Source organism: Thamnophis sirtalis, unplaced genomic scaffold (assembly GCF_051295495.1).
Source record: "Thamnophis sirtalis isolate CommonGarterSnake01/CBP01778 unplaced genomic scaffold, rThaSir2_p1.2 scaffold_7, whole genome shotgun sequence".
Classification (NCBI taxonomy): domain Eukaryota; kingdom Metazoa; phylum Chordata; class Lepidosauria; order Squamata; family Natricidae; genus Thamnophis; species Thamnophis sirtalis.
In genome coordinates this window covers 74945945-74964049 of record NW_028261387.1, presented here as the reverse complement: position 1 = coordinate 74964049, position 18105 = coordinate 74945945, and the positions used below count along the sequence as shown (strand labels likewise).

Genomic DNA, 18105 nt, shown 5'->3' with positions numbered 1-18105 from the left:
CAAGGATTATTATGATCATGCTTAATAAAATTATTAAGAATCCAAACTTGCAAGTAAGTTAGATTTGGAAGCAAGCTTAATGACTTTTGATTTCTCTTAGCCTAACTTGCTTCAGGCTCTGCAAGACACTGGGTGAAAAAACAAAACCATTTGTTGCTTCCTGCTTTGACAGTTTTGCTGTGAAAACCAGGCAAATTCTATGCAAAACAAAACAAAGGATCACCTAATGAAGCAGGAGAAATTCTAAGAACAATTGCACTAAGATAAAAGTGCATATAAAATACTGCTGCTATACAGCAGTATATTATATACTACTACATTATAGTGGTATATAGTATACCACTATAATTTTTAAGACAACACTTCGTGTTTTGTTAAAATAGAGGGTATACTTTAATTAGTATCAGATTATTAATATTATTTTTTGGTCAAGAGATGGCCTTGAAGGAAATATTTCAAGACATTACACAAGGGGGGGTGGGTTCTTGAGCCCTGGAAAAGGAGATTGGGGGGAGACTAGCTGGGGTATAAGAAGGAGGAGGAGGAAAAACAGACTCAAATTTGCAAGATTCTGTTACTATCTCAATAAAACTTCTTGTTGCGTCTGTTTTCTGATTAGGATATCCTTGAAATCTTGAAAATTATGTAATAGGAAAAAAAATGAAGGTTTTTATAATCATAAGATTACAAAATAAGAATAAGAGATAATTTTGTAAACCTAATATTTGCTGCAAAGGAAATCAAAAGCTTCTTTCTATTTATCTTTTCTTTCAGCATTTTTTTGTCTTTCTCCTTACATTTTCCTTTTTCTTTGTTTTCTTTATTCTGTATTAGTTTGTGTTTTAATGTTCTCTTTAAAATTTGTAATAAAATTTATTTAAAAATGGACATTTCTAAATTTGTGAAGTTCAAATATAATTTCACAAAACGTTCAAAATGGTAGTATCTTCAATTAATTCTTTTTAACTGTAACTCTTAAGTCCAAAATTATTGTTGTGAATCAGTTGGACACCTTTACATATATTTAGGAATATATTGGTGAGTTAGCTTAGAATCATTGAATCTAAAAGGTAAGGGTCCTTTTAGCACAGTGCAGTAATCCAAATCAAAGTGTTCCAAACTGATAGTATCAAGTATTTAAAAGTAACCAAAAGTGATTATTTTCAAAACCCTAATAGAGTTCTCTTTATCAAGATTTATTAAGCTGAAATGAATAACTGTATAAAAATTCTAGCAAGCGAACTATTTTCAGTTTAGATCTAATATTTTGGTATACAAGGCAGAGCCTTGCTGACCCTTTTCTCACAGCCTTTTTCATTGTAAACCATTCAAAGTAACTTAGGTGGTATGAGCAGTGTAGAAATGAATGAATGAATGCACGAATGAACGGTACACTGGAAAAGAAGAGACTGAGTTCGTTACATAATGATTATCTGAAAAACAACTTTCCTTTCAGTTTCAGACTCTATATTTTTTTCTTTCCCCCTCTTGGGAAAACCTCTTGTTGAACATAAATCTCCCATTCCTGGCCTTTTGAATTGTATCCAAAATCTATTGACAACTAATGTGGAATATACAACAGAGATGATAATTTGTTGTAGTTTCTCTCATTTATCAGTAGGCAGGCTGCCAATTTTGGGACCAATTGCAGTATTTAAATAGTCTACAGAGACAGCTGCAACCATAGCACATGACAGTATTTCAAAGGTGAATTGATAAAAGCATGAGTGACTTCAGCCAAGGAATCCTACCTTATCTGGCACATCCAGCTGCAGCTAAACAAAGGCTGTCCTGGTCATGACCTCCACCTGCTGCCAAGTAGAAGTTGAAAATGCAGAAGAAACCTCAGCTCATGCAAGTACTCCTTCAGAGGACATGAAACCTTGCCTGGTCTAGTTAGAGTTAACATGGAGCATGGTAGTTTCTGGCACTGCATACAAAGACAACTAGACACAAGAACAGTTTTTCCCCAATGCCAACACTCTGCTAAAAAAATAATTCCCTCACCACTGTCAAACTATTCACTAAGGCTGTTTTACTATTACTATTAGTCTTCTCATCATTCCTGTCACCCATCTCCTCTCACTTATGACTGCTGGACTGTAACTTTGTTGCTTGTATCCTTACAATTTATATTGATATTGATTGTTTCCTGATTGCTTATTTATACCCTATGACTGTCATTAAGTGTTGTACCTTATGATTCTTGACGGATGTATCTTGTCTTTTTATGTACACTAAGAGCATATGCACCAAAGACAAATTCCTTGTGTGTCCAATCACACTTGGTCAATAAAGAATTCAACTCAAGTCTAGTCCTAGTCTAGTCTAGTCTAAACAGCTACTTCATTTTGTGGGATTCAGCTTGACCGCACTTTGGTGTGGTCTTAGTTCTAACAATTTGTATCAGGTGCAACATCCATAGTTTCTTCTGTTCACCCTGGGCAAATAGCTGTGTCTTGATATCATCAACCTGTTGATACTTCCCTGTTCTTTTGGCATGCTTTGGGATCCCATTCAGGAGCAGTGAGGTGCTTGATCTATCCTCCCCCATTTACTAATTGGTACTGCCACTACTCCAGTTTCCAAAATCTTCTTAAAATACAGAACACAGAATATGACAAAGCATTTGAAGTACAGTCTGACTAAAATAGGTAAAACAAAATTTGTACTACTAGAAATCTGTAAATCATACTTCTCTTAATGTCAGTCTTATATTTTAATTGTAGTTTGCAGCCACTTCACATTACTGATTTCATACTTAGGTTGCAATAAACTATTATCCATATTCTTTTTCACAAAGACTAAAGTTAGGTATTCCCAATATAACTGAGTGTTTGATTTTTGTTTCCTAAATGAAGAATAACAAAATAAAGTTTGAAGGTACCTTGGAGGTCTTCTAGTTCAACTCCCTGCTCAAGCAGGAAACCCTGCACCGTTTTAGACAAATGGTTGCCCAATCTCTTCTTAAAAACTTCCAGTGTTGGAGTACTGAGCCCCCACATCTTCTGGAGGCAAGTCATTCCACTGATTAATTGTTTTAATTGTCAGGAAATTTCTCCTTAGCTCTAGGTTGATTGTCTCCTTGATTTTTTAAATTTTGTCTTTGTTTCTCTTAAGTATAATTCTGTCACTTTCACCCAACTGATTTATTTAATCAAGATCATTTTTAATTTCACATCTGTATTTTAGGTAATCAGATATCCCACCAAATTTTGGTCCGCATTCTCTCTACCTCTACAAGTTATTATTAAAAAATAGTGACGAGTAGAAGACTCAGAATTGGACCGTGTGGAGCTCCAGCCAGTACAATCTCCATATGTTGGAGGTATGTTCAAAATGCAACTTTGGTTACTGTCATATGATAATGTTCTATTGTCCCTTTTAAAAAATATATATACATATTAATTTTTAATTAATTAATATATAATGAATATGAATTGCATATGAATATATAACACTAATTTACTCTTTGAAGAATAGTCTTTTTTGCATTTAACAATAAATTTTAATAAATTTTTAATCAACTTATGTCTTGACCACTCATGTGAAGAAACTATAGGCTTTATTAACTAGCCTTGCCCTTAGTTCTTATTTATTAGCTACATATCCCCATTAGGAGCACAGATTTTTACTGTGCAAGAACATTCTATTTTTCTAACTTGTATTCTTCACTACTGGATGGAATTTGGAAGCACAGCATTATTGCCTTTCTTGTGAAATAAACCTTCAAGGAAGAGCTTTCATTCCTATTGGTGGTCATTAATACATCTCCCCTATTCTATTAACTATCAGTATTGGTGACTTAATATATTACTTCTAAGACTGATGTGGAAATTCTGAACATGTGTCCAAAGTCAATGTTAGAATAGGGATGGGTAAACAGTGGATAAGCGCTCCTCATTATTTGCTGGATAATTGAACCTATGAAAATTCAGGCATAATTTTTAGTACATTTTCAATTCTGATATTTAATGTTCTGAACCAGGCGTGTCCAATCTTAACAACTTTAATATTTGTGGAGTTCAATTCCCAGAATTTCCCAGCCAACATGGGAGTAAGTCCACAAGTCTTAAAGTTGCTAAGGTTGGACGTCCCTATTCTAAACTGTTTAAAATCAGGTTTCGTGAACTAATACATGCAAACAAGGTTTAGACTTCAGGACACCCTCTTGCTGCCCCAAAACAAGGGCCATCAGAATAGTAGGTACAAAACAGAGTCATTTTTAATAGTAACTCTGTTTCTGGTTTCTTGTAAAAAGTAAAAACATGGTCAAGAGCTGCCTTTAAACTGAATCATTAAAGCTTTCGTATTTTGGTTTTTGCTTTGTTGGCGTGTTGTTTGCTGGGCTTTAAATTGTTGTTGTTTTCAGTTTGGAGTTTTAATTCAGTTTGTGTTCTATTTGCAATATTTCTATTTGTGAATTTCATTTTTCTAAAGTGCTGTAAGCAGACTTTGGAGTCTTTGATGTTTGTAAGATTAAGAAAAGTGTTTTTAAAAAGGTGCTTTTCAATTTCAGCCTGAAATGGCATTGCGCATCTGCCCTGGGGATTTTGCCATTTCCATCAGCTGGCTGTATCACATCTAAGTCATATTATGGTTGCAGATTTGTAATAAATTAGCAGAAATTCTTACTCTATAAATATGAATTGACATGTTGTGTGTTTATTATCTTGTTGCTCAGTAACCTAAAAAAATCTTCTGAACAGCATTATTTCCTAAGCACTTTTATCTTTTTATTATAGAGCCAAATTTTCACTCTCACAGAGGCTGACATACCTTCTTCTACTTACTTTGCTCTTGAATATGGGAATCGTGTCAAAAATATTTTCTTCTGCTATATAATTTGCAGGCGGATTCTGCCAAAATGTCTGGCTTTAATCTCTAGAAGGAGACATCAGGGTAGGCCAGGGCAAATAACATGAATTTCCTCCTTTAGACTAGTTCTGGCATAAACAACCATTTGACAGGTGATTACTTTGGGTTCTGTGCACCTGATTGTTAACAGCATCAGTGAAGGCTTATTACCTCAATCCTTTTTTTCATTTTGCTCTATCTAGTGTAATTTTTCTACTACAGCTTTTTTTACAGTGTACTTTAAACTTAAAAGATCTATAGAAGATCAGGTGAAGTTTTTCTCTGTAAAATTAAAGCTTGTCTAAATAATTTTACAATATAACTATAGGAATTGCACTAGTGCATATATGTATTATTAGCTAGAATATATTCATTTATCTATTGGGTACATTTATATGGCCACCTGTCTTTTTTTCTGAAAATGGAGTTTATATTCAGGATTCTCAGATTTTCAGGAGGGGAAAAATCGCAATCAAAAATCTCAAATGAAAAATAGCTTTCTATAACATCTACTGTCAGCTGTTGAGCATTTAGAGCAGGGAAGTCACACTGGCGGCCTCAGGCTACACCCACCCCAGCTCTGCGAATGGGGAAGACATCATGAAATGTGACAGTAACATGACACGGCGAGTTTGACACCCATGATTTAGAGAGTATAGAACAAATATTGACTCAAAAACAATATTGGACTGTATTTTCTAGCCTATTATCTTTCTCCTGTGTTAGATTTCAACTCCCAGCCAGTGTTTCATATGGCGATGTTATGCACATAAACTGCTCCTGTGCAGCCTAATTACATTCATAATATATTACTGGAACATCATACAGCTGCATCACCACTCATTTTATTCCCAGGAAATAAATATAAATATATAACTATATTTCCAATGACTACGTTGAAAATGAATAAATGCTCACTGGCTTTTGGTTGTCTAGAAAAGTAATCTTCAGAGATGACTAAGAATAGTCCTGCCGATCATCCCTTTATAATCCAGCATAGTACTTCTCACAGTGGCCAGTCGAATGCCTCTGATGTGCTCAGAAACAGAAATATCTTTATGTGTATGTGTCTATGTATATAAGTATATTCCTCGATTTACAACAGTTCATTTAGTGACTGTTCAAAGTTATAATGGCACTGAAAAAAGTGACGCGACCATTTTTCACAGTTACAACATCTGTAGCATCCCTATGATCATGCGATCAAAATTCAGATGCTTGGCAACTGGTTCATACTTATAACCTTGCATCCCAAGGTCATGTGGTCACCTTTTGCAACCTTTTGACAAGCAAAATGAATGGAGAAGCCAGATTCACTTTTAACTACCGGATTGCTAATTTATCAACTGCAATGATTCACTTAACAACTGTGCCAAGAAAGGTCGTAAAATAGAGCAACAGAACTTAACAACAGAAGTACTGGAAGTTGAGGAGTGAATGTGTGTGTGTGTGTGTGTATATGTGTGCCTGTACACACGCACACATAGCATTGTTCCTCTGTAACTGATATTTTGAATCATGCTTATTCCACAAATCTTTGAAGTATTATGGCTTGCCCTCAAAAATGGATTCTATATCTTTTAAAATAATGCAAGTTAGTAATCAATACCACAATTTTGTAGGTTCAAATATTTTAGGATTCACAGATTTTGTTAAGAAATTCTTCCTTGTTCGTGTTCTGGATTTCTTTCCAATAGGTTTTTATTGAGTTTTGTTCCTTGAGTTTTGAGAAGGTGCATTTATTCAGTTGAACTTAATTATTAGATGTTTCCAATTTTGGACTGTTTATTTTTCTTTTAGCTGAAGATATAAATTTACAGTATAGTTTTCCTTATTCCAATAAATATTTTTCAACTGGGCAAATCTTTTCATGTCTCATGGATGGTATCTATTTTAATTTGTAGTTTTCCATAATCATCTCTGTACGCTCTTAATTCTATTCCATCATAATAAACTCTGTTCTTTAGCTTTCATTTTTTCAAGGTTTGCAACATTCTTTTCTCATCCCCTCATTTCACCCATAGCATGTCACTTTTGATTAGGCAGTCATAAAGCCGGTTTTCCCAGCTTCTAAAGGGTAAAAGTCAAAAATCAATAATCTGCTGGTCCTCCCTGAGCGCAGTAGCAGTCAGAGGTAAATGAATGATTAAACATGATGAATAACGGTGTAATGGAAGACGCAAAGTAGGGGAAAGTGCTCACTTTAGCCTAAACTCTGAGATTTATTGCTGAGTCCTACAAATAATGGAATCATCAATCTTCCAAGGACTAAAAAAGGCATCCACTATAGTAACTTTCAAAAGCATTGAAAGAAATCTTACCATCTTCTCCTTGATAGTTGTCATTATCTATTGAAAAGGTATTAATTTCCTGTGAAAAGAAGATATTCATATACTAACATTATTTTTCATAAATAACAGCCATCTTTAGTTAAATTTACTGCTGTTCTAAGTGCTTGTGTCTTATGACAAAAGTTTGATTTCTAAAAAGTGGAATGCAAATAATCCATGAGCTGACATACATACATTAATGTAATGTAATATTATGTTTATTAATAGTATGATAGTATGGAAGACTAGTGAGAGGGAGAGGTACATTTAAATTAGCAGTTTTTTCACAACTAAAGCAGTACCACATGGCTCTCCATATCTCCCATCTCTACAGAATAATTATGTCCAATATCTAAAATTACCTAGTTGCAACACTGAGTAAATTTATGTGAATAGATGTTTAGAATAAGGAATACATATCACACCTGTTGGAAGACAAGACTATATTTTTTTTGTTCTACTGAAGGTACATAAAGCAAAGACTATAATTAAATATTAGCTTAACATTTGATAAATGAAAAATTAACTTAATGATAGAAATTCTGCTTATTGGTACTACATAGTTAATTCTTTGGCTGATCACTTATGAAGGAATCTTAAAAACTGAGAATTAATTAAAAGGGGGGAGGTTGCCATTTAAAGGACAGTGTCAAGAAATAAAGACATGAAACTATGTTGTAATTCTGTGTGTGTGTGCGCGCGCGCACACGCATGGTTGCATATATGTAGAGACAGAAAGCACAACGAAGGACTCAATTTCTTCTGATCTTAAGTAATAAAAATAGTTTGTTCATTCATTCACTCATTCATCATTCATTGTATGCCTGTCATGATCAAGGAAGCTCTTGGTAGCTTATAATACATTACATCTCTAAACAGTATAATAAAATTCCCACAGTATACTAAACAAAAATTATAGATAAAAATCAAAAATAAAAATCAAAACAATGTTATAAAATACTGATAATGCACAGATAAAAATTAATGAATTATAAATAGTCAGTCATTAACTTATAAATAATTACATAAAAATAATAAAAATAATGGCAATACTTCATATCAAAAGCACTCTGAAATAATTCCATTTATAAATGTCAACAATATGGAAATTGGTAAATTTCCATTAAGAAGTATAGGAGAGAAGAAGGGAGGGAGGCAGGGAAGGAAAGAAGGCAGGCAGGCAGGCAGGCAGGCAAGAAGGAAGGAAGGAAGGAAGGAAGGAAGGAAGGAAGGAAGGAAGGAAGGAAGGAAGGAAGGAAGGAAGGAAGGAAGACGAATGATAGGAATTTTCCAAAAAATCGTTATCAAGAAGATTTTTTTGGCTTTCTGGATTTTAGATCCTATAATGGCTGCAATGTTGATGTCAGGGAAGGGAAGTGGCAATGATCTTGAGAGTCATCTTGGCTGCGATTGCTGTGCTGTAGTGCTAATGAGCTATTAATGCCAGTGGGTGAAATTGGCTCTATGGACATGTGAATACCAATACTTAGAAGCCTTTTCTATATTCTTAGGCTTTCTTGCTGGGCTGGTGATAGGAATGTCTCTTTCCCTCCACTGTTGGTGCTAGGGAATTTCAGTCTTCCTGTCCTGGATTTGTGGTCTGGAACAGCTTAGGAATTCCTGGACCAGTCACAAGTAATCTTGAACCTACACAGATGGACCTGTGATAGGTATTGTCTTTGTTTCAGAGCAGTTGTTATGTAATCTGTTAATTAAAGACATTGTTCTGGGTGCTTTGCCATAATCAGGTCATTTTCTGGTCCATATGATTTTTTTTCCACCACCCAAGACCTCTGCAGGATGGGTGGACTGATTAAGATAATTGTCCCAGGACAGCAGCTGTGTTGAACAATTTGGCAAGCGAGGAGATGATCAGAGCACTTTACAAGTTTGCTCCTGTGTAACCTTGGCCACTCTTGACGTGCTTCTTAGGTTACTAAGATGAAACAACAAAACTAAGACCTGGAATACTGGTGGATGAAGGTGAAAAGTAAACTTGACTAATTATTAGGTAAGAGAAGGAATATGTTTGAGCCTGTCAATAAAGACAGCAAACTTTCAGTATTTCTCCATTTATGAGGGAGTTATCTTCCAGCATTCTTGTTTAAGATAACCCATTCATTTGTGGGAGGAATGAACAGAAAGATGCCAACAGAATGCTATGATACATCATTGCTGATAAAGTCAAATTGATTGGAGTCTTACCTCTTCACAGGTCAGATTTGAAGTGGTTACTGTTTTGTACTGTGGCATGGACTTATTTCAACTTGTGAACTCCCATAAAATGGGTAAGGTGCTATCTAATGTGACGTCCATTATTAATGACTTAGATCCGTGTCCTTCCTGGCTGACGTGGGGGACTAAACAGCCGGATCCAGAAAAATGGTCAATGATCTTTTTGAAAGAGGAGAGTTATACTAGAATTCTTTGATGAAGTGGCAGTATATCTTATCAATAATCCTTTTGGGGTCTACCTATAATGAAACTTTACTATTTTATGTTATATCTTACTTTTTTGGGAAGGTTTTTAAGAAGATTGTTTAATTTCAGTTCCAAAGTGCCCTAATGGATTATCTGGATCCCTTTCAGTTTAGACCTGGGCCTCAGATGAAAATGACACAGTTGCTTTGAGGGATAACCTTTGTTGAGACTTCTCAATGGAAGTTGTCTTTAACTTCTCAATGGTATTGACCATGAGGAGCATTTACTGTGGTGTTGCTCTTTTTTAGAAGGCCGATATATCTTTGGACCAGGGATTAAAATTGTGGGATGAGGTACTCAGTAATCATCAGCAAGTGTACATTCATTGGTTGACAATTGTCTATATTGAAAGGGCAAAACCTGATTGGCTGATGGCTCTGAGACTTCTATAGCCTTGGAAATATGTAAGTATCCCTATGTTCATAGCATCCTTATGCCCAATTGGTCTGAAAATAAGCACAGCCATCTGACTATATTTCAGTTGTTTTTAAACTGAATTCAAAAGGGCTGAATCCTATCATCATATTAAATCCCTGTAATGTAGTTGCTTCATTGACAAGTAGTACTGCTGGAAAAAAAAGAACAAATTAGTTTCTTTCAGTAATGTTCCTATAAATGCATTGTGACACAATACTAAAGAACAATAATATTGATGCTGTCACAGACTCTGCTATGGAAATGCATGCCTTTTAGCTAAAATCTTCTGGCTCGATGTTGTCTACGAGCCATCTGTTGTTACTAGCTAGTTTCCATGCTGTTCCGACATTTTCTTTTTTCTTTAAAATGCATTAAGACCATGTCTATTTAATTTTTTACATACCTCGTAATTAAAAAAAGAAAATTTCACATGCATATTTTATAACAAAATGCTTTGTCACAAAAAATTGCTCTTATTTTTTTTTAATCTTACCATTCTTTATTTTCTTAACAGCTGAAACTACTTAGAGCTCTCATCTTCATTTATAAGATGATAAAAGTGGATGCTTCTTCCAGAGTCTAGAAAAAAGTCCATTATTTATTTGCATGTATTTATTTAAGTTATGCACATTTGAATAGCCCACTGAGAAGCATTAACACTTGAGCTAAAGAAAACTGGTTAGTCAGGTGGTAATATAGCATAACTACAGCGTGTATTTTTAAAAAGCATTAAGAAGTAAGTGCTTCCCTTCTCCCTGGAGCCAGAATGTACAAGAATTTTGAGAACATGCCAAACTGTTTTTTTCATATTCTTGTTATGCATCATTTACTGAACCACTTGTGAAGCTGCTTCCTCAAATAATCCCAGCTACCAGGAATTACCTTTTACAGCTGATATTTCTTTTTCCTTTCTTCTCTTTCCTTAAAAATATCTGCTGTGTGAGAAAAGGGGGGGTGCCCAATTAACTCTCACGCCAACTTCTTCTCTTTTCTCTATCGCAGTACTAGAGCCGTGATGGCGAACCTATGGTACGTGTGCCAGAGGTGCCACACAGAGCCCTCTCTGGGGGCACATGCACAATCACCAGCTGCTCTTCTGGTTACTCGGCTGGTCTTCGCAGGTGCTGGAGTGCCAGAAAATGGCTGAAAAATGCCCAAAAAACCAGACTGTTTTCCGGACCAAAAACTGTTTGAAAATAGCCAAAAAAACTGGCTAAAAAACAGGCATGCATGTACCAACCAGCTTATCTTCAGGTTTCTGGTGCTCCGGTGCTTGCGAAGACCAGCTGGCCAGCGCTCACATGCACACACGCACATGCATGCATGTTCCTGTTTGGACACATGGTGCCAAAAAAGTTCACCATCACTGTACTAGGGGAAGCATCAGGATCTTGAAGCAACACATTAAGAAAGACTTCTATATTATGTAAATGTACAAAAGACCTGCAACCTCTTTATTACAAAATACTGTGGCAATTCTTAAGAACCCCTCATTAGATGTTATAGTAAACCTATGAATTTTGAATTTTCACTTTGGCATGGATTGTGGAGGGTGGGAGTATAGCAGAAGTGGGTTTCAAATCCCAGTGCTACCGGTTCGCTCGTGCATGCACTCGTACATGCGCTCGTGCATCCAGGCAGCTGGGTGGAGCCTCCTGCTGCCACCACTCCCGGTTCGGCTGATCCAGGCTGAACTAGGAGAAACCCACCTCTGGGATATAGTCCTTATGTAAACAGCATGATGGAGGCTTGTGTTCAACCAGGCACCACCTCTGTATGAATGAGATCAATTAGCATGTCGGTAGTCTGCTCCTTAATTCTAACTATGATCATGATACATATATAGCCTGGACATTGATTCCGACAGAAAATATTTAGAGATGTACTACTTTATTTAGAAAGAAAAGATAGATGTTTAGGTAGCTGTAAGTGTTGATAAATGCAATATAATCTTGGCTCCTTTTCACATTTTTCTTGAAGGAATTATGGTAATAATAATGATTAGCTTGAATTCTGATCCATTGAGGATTTCACCCTTTTAATTCATACTGTATATCACTTAAAAAAAACTTCTAAAGGCTTAAATAATTAAAGACAAAATCATTTTAAAGCATGGCATTTGACTGTCCTGCTAAACTACCAGATGTCATGAAATAAATAAATCATTAAAGCTCTCTGATACTTCATAGGAAAGCACATGTTTTGATGGACAGGCCATGCTTGAGTCAGTTCAATTAGGATAGCTGTAAGCTATCTTTGGCTTGACAGTGTTGTATAAAAATTCAACCTTGGAATGGAATGAAATTTACAGAAATGAACAATTGGGATTTTTTTTCAAAGGCTGTTTGATGTGGGTTATCCCTTGCTCACACAACAGGTACCTGTGCTGAGAGGGTATTGAGAGTGAGACCTGCATGAGACTGAGTATTTTAATCCCATTGATTATTATTTATATTGCAAAGTAATATAAGTGGAAGGGCATTGCTTTCAACACCTGAGACACAGCCAAATATAAACATATTAATCTAGTTCAGTGTGTGCACATGTATGGATATCTCTTATATACAGTATACTATTAGATTCATACCCTGCCTTTCAGTTAGGAGATCAAAGAAACGTGTCTTCTTCCTATTTTTCCTTACAATAACAGCCCAGTGACATAGTTGGGCTGAGAGGGAGGAGAGAGGGGAGGAGAGGGAGGGAGAGAGGGAGAAAGGGAGAGAGAGAGACTGACTTAGTGAGTCTCTGTGTCTGAGGGACGTCTAACAGCTGGGTCTCCTCTGTGCACATACACATAAATCAATGATTCAACACATAAATCAGTGATAATTAGAATCAATGCAGCATATTATGGTGTAACATATTTGTGTTTTGTTATATTTATCAGATATATTTCCTGGAAGCATCTGAAACATTCTTTAATCTCTGTGCAGCAAATATCTCACTCCGTGATAATTCTAATTTATTTCTCTGATTGACAAGTCCAAATAAACAAACAACAGACTATGTTGCCTTTACAATTAGCTTTGTACAAAATCTCAGCAAATTCAGTTCTGCTCATCCTGGATGAATTCTGATTCCTACCGAGGGAGAGGGGGAGGGAGGGAGGGAGAGAGAGAGAGAGAGAAAATAAAAAATAACACTAACTTGCAAACTCACCTGCAAGCTTTTCTAGAAGCCTGAGTTTGCTTATCAAGAAGCTGGTGAAACAAGCTCAGTTACAACTCAGAAAAAAGTGACATGATCATTTTTCTCACACTGCAGCATCCCCATGGTCATGGGATCAAATTCGGATCATTGACAACTGGTTCATATTTATGACGGTTGCATTGTCCTGGAGGCATGTGCTTCCTATGATAAACACCAGAGGGAAATTGGTATAAATACAGACAATCCTCATTTAGGAACTGCCTCAGATAGCAACCATTTGCAGTTATAATGGTAATGAAAAAGTAACTTGGTGGCCTGAGTTCATATTTACAACCCTTGAAGGTCTATAAAGCAAAGGAGAGTTGAGTAAGATCATCATCACCGTCTCAGTTTCACTTAGTGACCACTTCAATTGCTGGTTATAATTAACCAAGAACTAAACAAGAACTGCCTGTAGATAATTTGATTCACCAGACAATTCCAGTGCCTAAAAATTCCAAATGACTTTAAATCTCTAGATTTCTGTGACCCACCTAATTACTGTGTTTCTTGATATTTGTCCTACAAACCTGGAAAATATTGTAGTGTAACCTATAACTCTTGGATCAATTATTCTCTTGCTTAACTCAGTTCTAAATTCAGCCACCAAAAGAGGGAACAAGAAGTATTGAACTGTATCATATAAAACCTTCCCCATTTCTAATCAAGATTTGGGGAGTATTTTTGTTTTACAAATCAATACACTACACGTGAAATATAGCATACCTGAAAGCATGTGCATGTGATTGATCTCCATATGAGTTTTCCAAGGTTGCTTTTTTTTTAAAAAAAAGAAAACCCTGTAAAGCCATGGTAATCTACCTCTAATCTATCAATGAGGTAAATATAAAACAGATCGCGGGCTCTCTAACATCAGTGGCAAGCATTTATATATGGATAAGCTAGAATGAATACGAAGCTTTGAAAATATTTCAAAGTGAAAACTCATTTGGTGCTATTCATAATTCAAATGGTTCTTTTCATTACGGTAGTTAAATAAGTAATAGAGTTTAGCAGCTATTATAAGTTACTGTTTTCCACACATCCTTTATGGTTATACTTTTTATGCTAATATTGGTCATTTGCATTCCTGGATGATTCCATTGTGTCTACTATAGCTGACTTGGTTTGCTTTTGGGCAGCATAAGTTTTATACGGCATCAGACCACTCACACACGTGCACAAACTTTTTAACATTTATTAAGCTTGCTACAACATATTTCTTTTGAAATTCAAAATGGGCCTGTAGATGCTATATTTCATTCTGACAGTGCAGAATGGGGTGGCATTTGTTTACAAAAAACTGGTGCAGTGCAAATGTCAGATAGTTTTCTAAAGCCTACCCTTCTCCTCCCTCCAATGAGCCCTGATATTTGCCACATGTGTTGTAATGCAAATCTGCTTTAAAATAAATGAGTTGCTTAATATTCCAGGTAGGTTGCTTTGTTAGTCTTTTGCAGCAATCACACCAAGGAATCTTGTAATCTATTAAATACTAAAAGGTTGATTATATTATTAAGTGTCTACAGACTGGTATCCATTTCATCGTCTGACACGTTTAATTTTATAGACATAAGATTATAACTTGTGAAACGAATAACTGATCCTTTGAAAAAAAAGATTAATTGGACTGAGACTTGAGTAGGAGTTGCATCAGTTGTATCCTACTGGTACTTATGGAAGTAAATGGAACTCGGTCATGTCAGTTGAACCATTCTGCACCCAGAAAAATACAGGTAGTCCTTGACCTATGACCACAATTGTGGCTAAAATGTCTATTGCTAAGTGAGTCAGTTGTTAAGTGAGTTTTGCTCCATTTGATGACCTTTCTTCACCCAGTTGTTAAGTGAACCACTGCAGTTATTAAGTTAGTGACACAGTTGTTAAGTGAATATGGCTTCCCTATTGATTTTGCATGTCAGAAGTCACAAAAAGATGATCCCATGACCCCGGAACACTGCAACTGTCATAAATATGAGTCAATTGCCAAGCATCTGAAGTTGATTATCTCACCATGAAGATGCTGCAGTGGTTGTAAGTGTGAAAAACGTTCATAGGTCACTTTTTTCAGTGCCATTGTAACTTTGAACAGTATTAAATGAACTGTTGTAAGTCAAGGACTACCTGTATTGGCTGTTGGTCAACAGCGCAGATGACAGTACTTAACTGATCTTGGTTAACCCCAAAGGAATTGGATCTTGTAAAGATATGGATATGAGCAATTCCAGGAATGTGGTCTAGACCAGGAAAATAGAAAAGATAACTTGAAAAAAGGCAAAAGCAAGCCACTTCTGTATTGTTAAGAAAAGTATGTGATTGTCCAGATAAACATCAGCTGTCAAAGGTGTCTTTATTTTTACAAGTAATCCCTGACTTTTGACTATATTTGAGCCTGCAATTTTGATCATAAGTTGTGACAGTTGTAAAGTAGATCACTATGCAACCACACTCAATTTTATGATCTTTTCTGTGGCAGTCATTAATCTAAATACATGCTGGTTTGCAGCAAAAAATATAAATTGTGGCCATGTGATTGTGGGACATTGCAAATGGCCATAAATATGGACCAATGGCCAAGTGTCAAAAATGCAGTCACATGACCATGGGTGCTGCACACATCGGAACTTCGTAAGTAGCTTTTGGGGAGTCCATCATAACTGTCATACTGTAACATCAATTGTAACTAAAGAAAGGGAAGTAAAGGTCTTGGTATGAATCGTCTGGGTAAAATGATGGAGTATAATGCCCTTGGATATTAGCAGCAGAGGTAGAGAAAAATAAGATTTGGGAACAGAGGGATTGGTATGAGGTTACTACACTGACATAAACAGATTGGTGTTGGATTCCTGTTTTGAAGTCTTGGTATGTTTTATACCCAACATGTGAATGCAGAAAAAAAATCTGCTTTATGTGGCTTATAACTTAAAGAAGCAAGTCATTTTTAAATGTAGATTCCAACCTCTCCTCTTATCTATTACACAGAAAGAGATGCTGATTTTAGTTATCAGACTGTTCAGTGGAGTCTACTAAAGTGCATTATACTAAGATTAGAACTATTAGTAGTGTTTACATAAAAGTTGCAACATGAATAATAGCAATCATAGTAACAATCATCATACTGATGATAGTCTGGTTTCTTTCCCCACCTTTATGGCCCTTCAGTGGTTGCATGAAACAGCCTAGTTCAGATAAACAGATTAATAACTTATGATGATATTTCAGGACTTAAAAATAAAATACTAATTATAGCCATAGAACATGCAATCTGCTTTGTGCTAAACTGTTTTGTCTTGCTTTATATTCTTCCTAAAGATAGGTATTGTGTGTGTGTGTGTGTGTGTGTGTGTGTGTGTGTGTGTGTGTGTGTGTTGTAGTTGTGCTGATAAATAAATAAATACTACACAAATGTAACAAAGGCAACAGTAAAATATTGGGCTTTCTGTCTGGATGGTCTCTTGTGACCAGCCGATGGACAGAGAATGGAAGCAGTTAGCTTCCTCCCATAATTGTATGTGTGTGTATGTATATGTATATGTATATGTATATGTATATGTATATGTATATGTATATGTGTATGTATGTATGTATGTATGTATGTGTGTGTGTGTATATATGTGTGTGTGTGTGTGTGTGTGTGTGTGTATATATATATATATATATATATATATATATATATATATATATATATATATATATATATATATATATGTATATATGTATATATACATACATATATACATATATATTTATACATACACAGACACACACACTTTTTTCTACTTGTGGAAACAATAGGAAAAGATTCAGGGAAATAATGATTATGAATTAGGGAAAGTGGCTGGTATTTGAATAATTGACAAAAATTGTTTTGTGTTATAGAAAGAGCTGTTTCATAAAAAGAAGGAATGGTTGCAAGCAGTAATTTTAAATTCTGAAAATGCACATTTCCATGGCAACCAAAATATCTGTATAAGCAAAACAATTAAAAAGTTAGCTTTTCTAAACTTAAAGTATTATTTTATATTTTACTAATTCAACTCTAATCACAAATTAGTAGAATATAAAATAGTAGTTTAAGTTTAGAAAAGCTAACTTTTTAATTGTTTTGCTTATATAGATACTATATTGTACTATATGATAGGGCACTTCAATTTGAGCAAGTTGTCCCACAAATTATTTTTTTAGTGGTGCCATCTACTTTGTTTTCCTCTCTATTACTTATTTAGATTTCCTATTTGTGTTTGCCCCTCTCCATTCAGCTAGTGCAGCAGTAATTTGGGTTAGTTGGCAGCAGAAACAAACAAAAAAAAGCTTTAGTAGTGAAATTAATCTTTTTAGTTAATGAATGGAAGAGAAGGAAGGAAGAACTGAAAAAATAAAAAAAGGAGATAGAAGAATCCCTTCTCTACTACTGAGGTAACTACAGCACAGTAAGGATGTGTTAGAGTTTGCAGGTGAATTGCATTGTTAGAGAAAGGATGCTTCAATGTTTTTGTGTTATCCTGTCTTGGCAGGGGAGTCCAATTTGGGAGCATGGCAGACACGGCTGTGAATTTGAATGTCACAGAACATCCTAAAGAGGTGGGGCTTGCATAGCAACTCTCCGTCTGCCAATTTTAACATGTATCTAGATGCCATGGGTGATGGTAGTGGTTCTGTTGTTGCTGTTTCTGCATTTATATTCTTCTTTTCTTTGGAAAGCTTAAGGCAAGCTTAAGTAGGATTTGAACATCAATCTTCCCGGTCTACTAAGTTCAAAGCCGCTACATTGCACTGCTTTTGTTATCTAATTTTCTTACCTTAGTCACATAATTTTATGAAGAGTCCAGAC

General features: G+C 35.5%; 1 protein-coding gene across 4 annotated transcripts in view; it reads left to right on the top strand.

The window, feature by feature from the left end:
- SULF2 (sulfatase 2) overlaps nt 1–18105 on the top strand; it is a 275220-nt gene that overhangs the window by 107172 nt on the left and 149943 nt on the right. For 3 of the 4 annotated variants that reach the window (XM_087720443.1, XM_087720442.1, XM_087720444.1), the window contains one exon: nt 3193–3328. The exons of the other annotated variant lie outside the window; for it this stretch is intronic. The gene's annotated coding sequence lies outside the window, so the exon portion shown is untranslated. The remainder of the gene's footprint in view (nt 1–3192; nt 3329–18105) is intronic. 4 annotated transcript variants of the gene reach the window in all.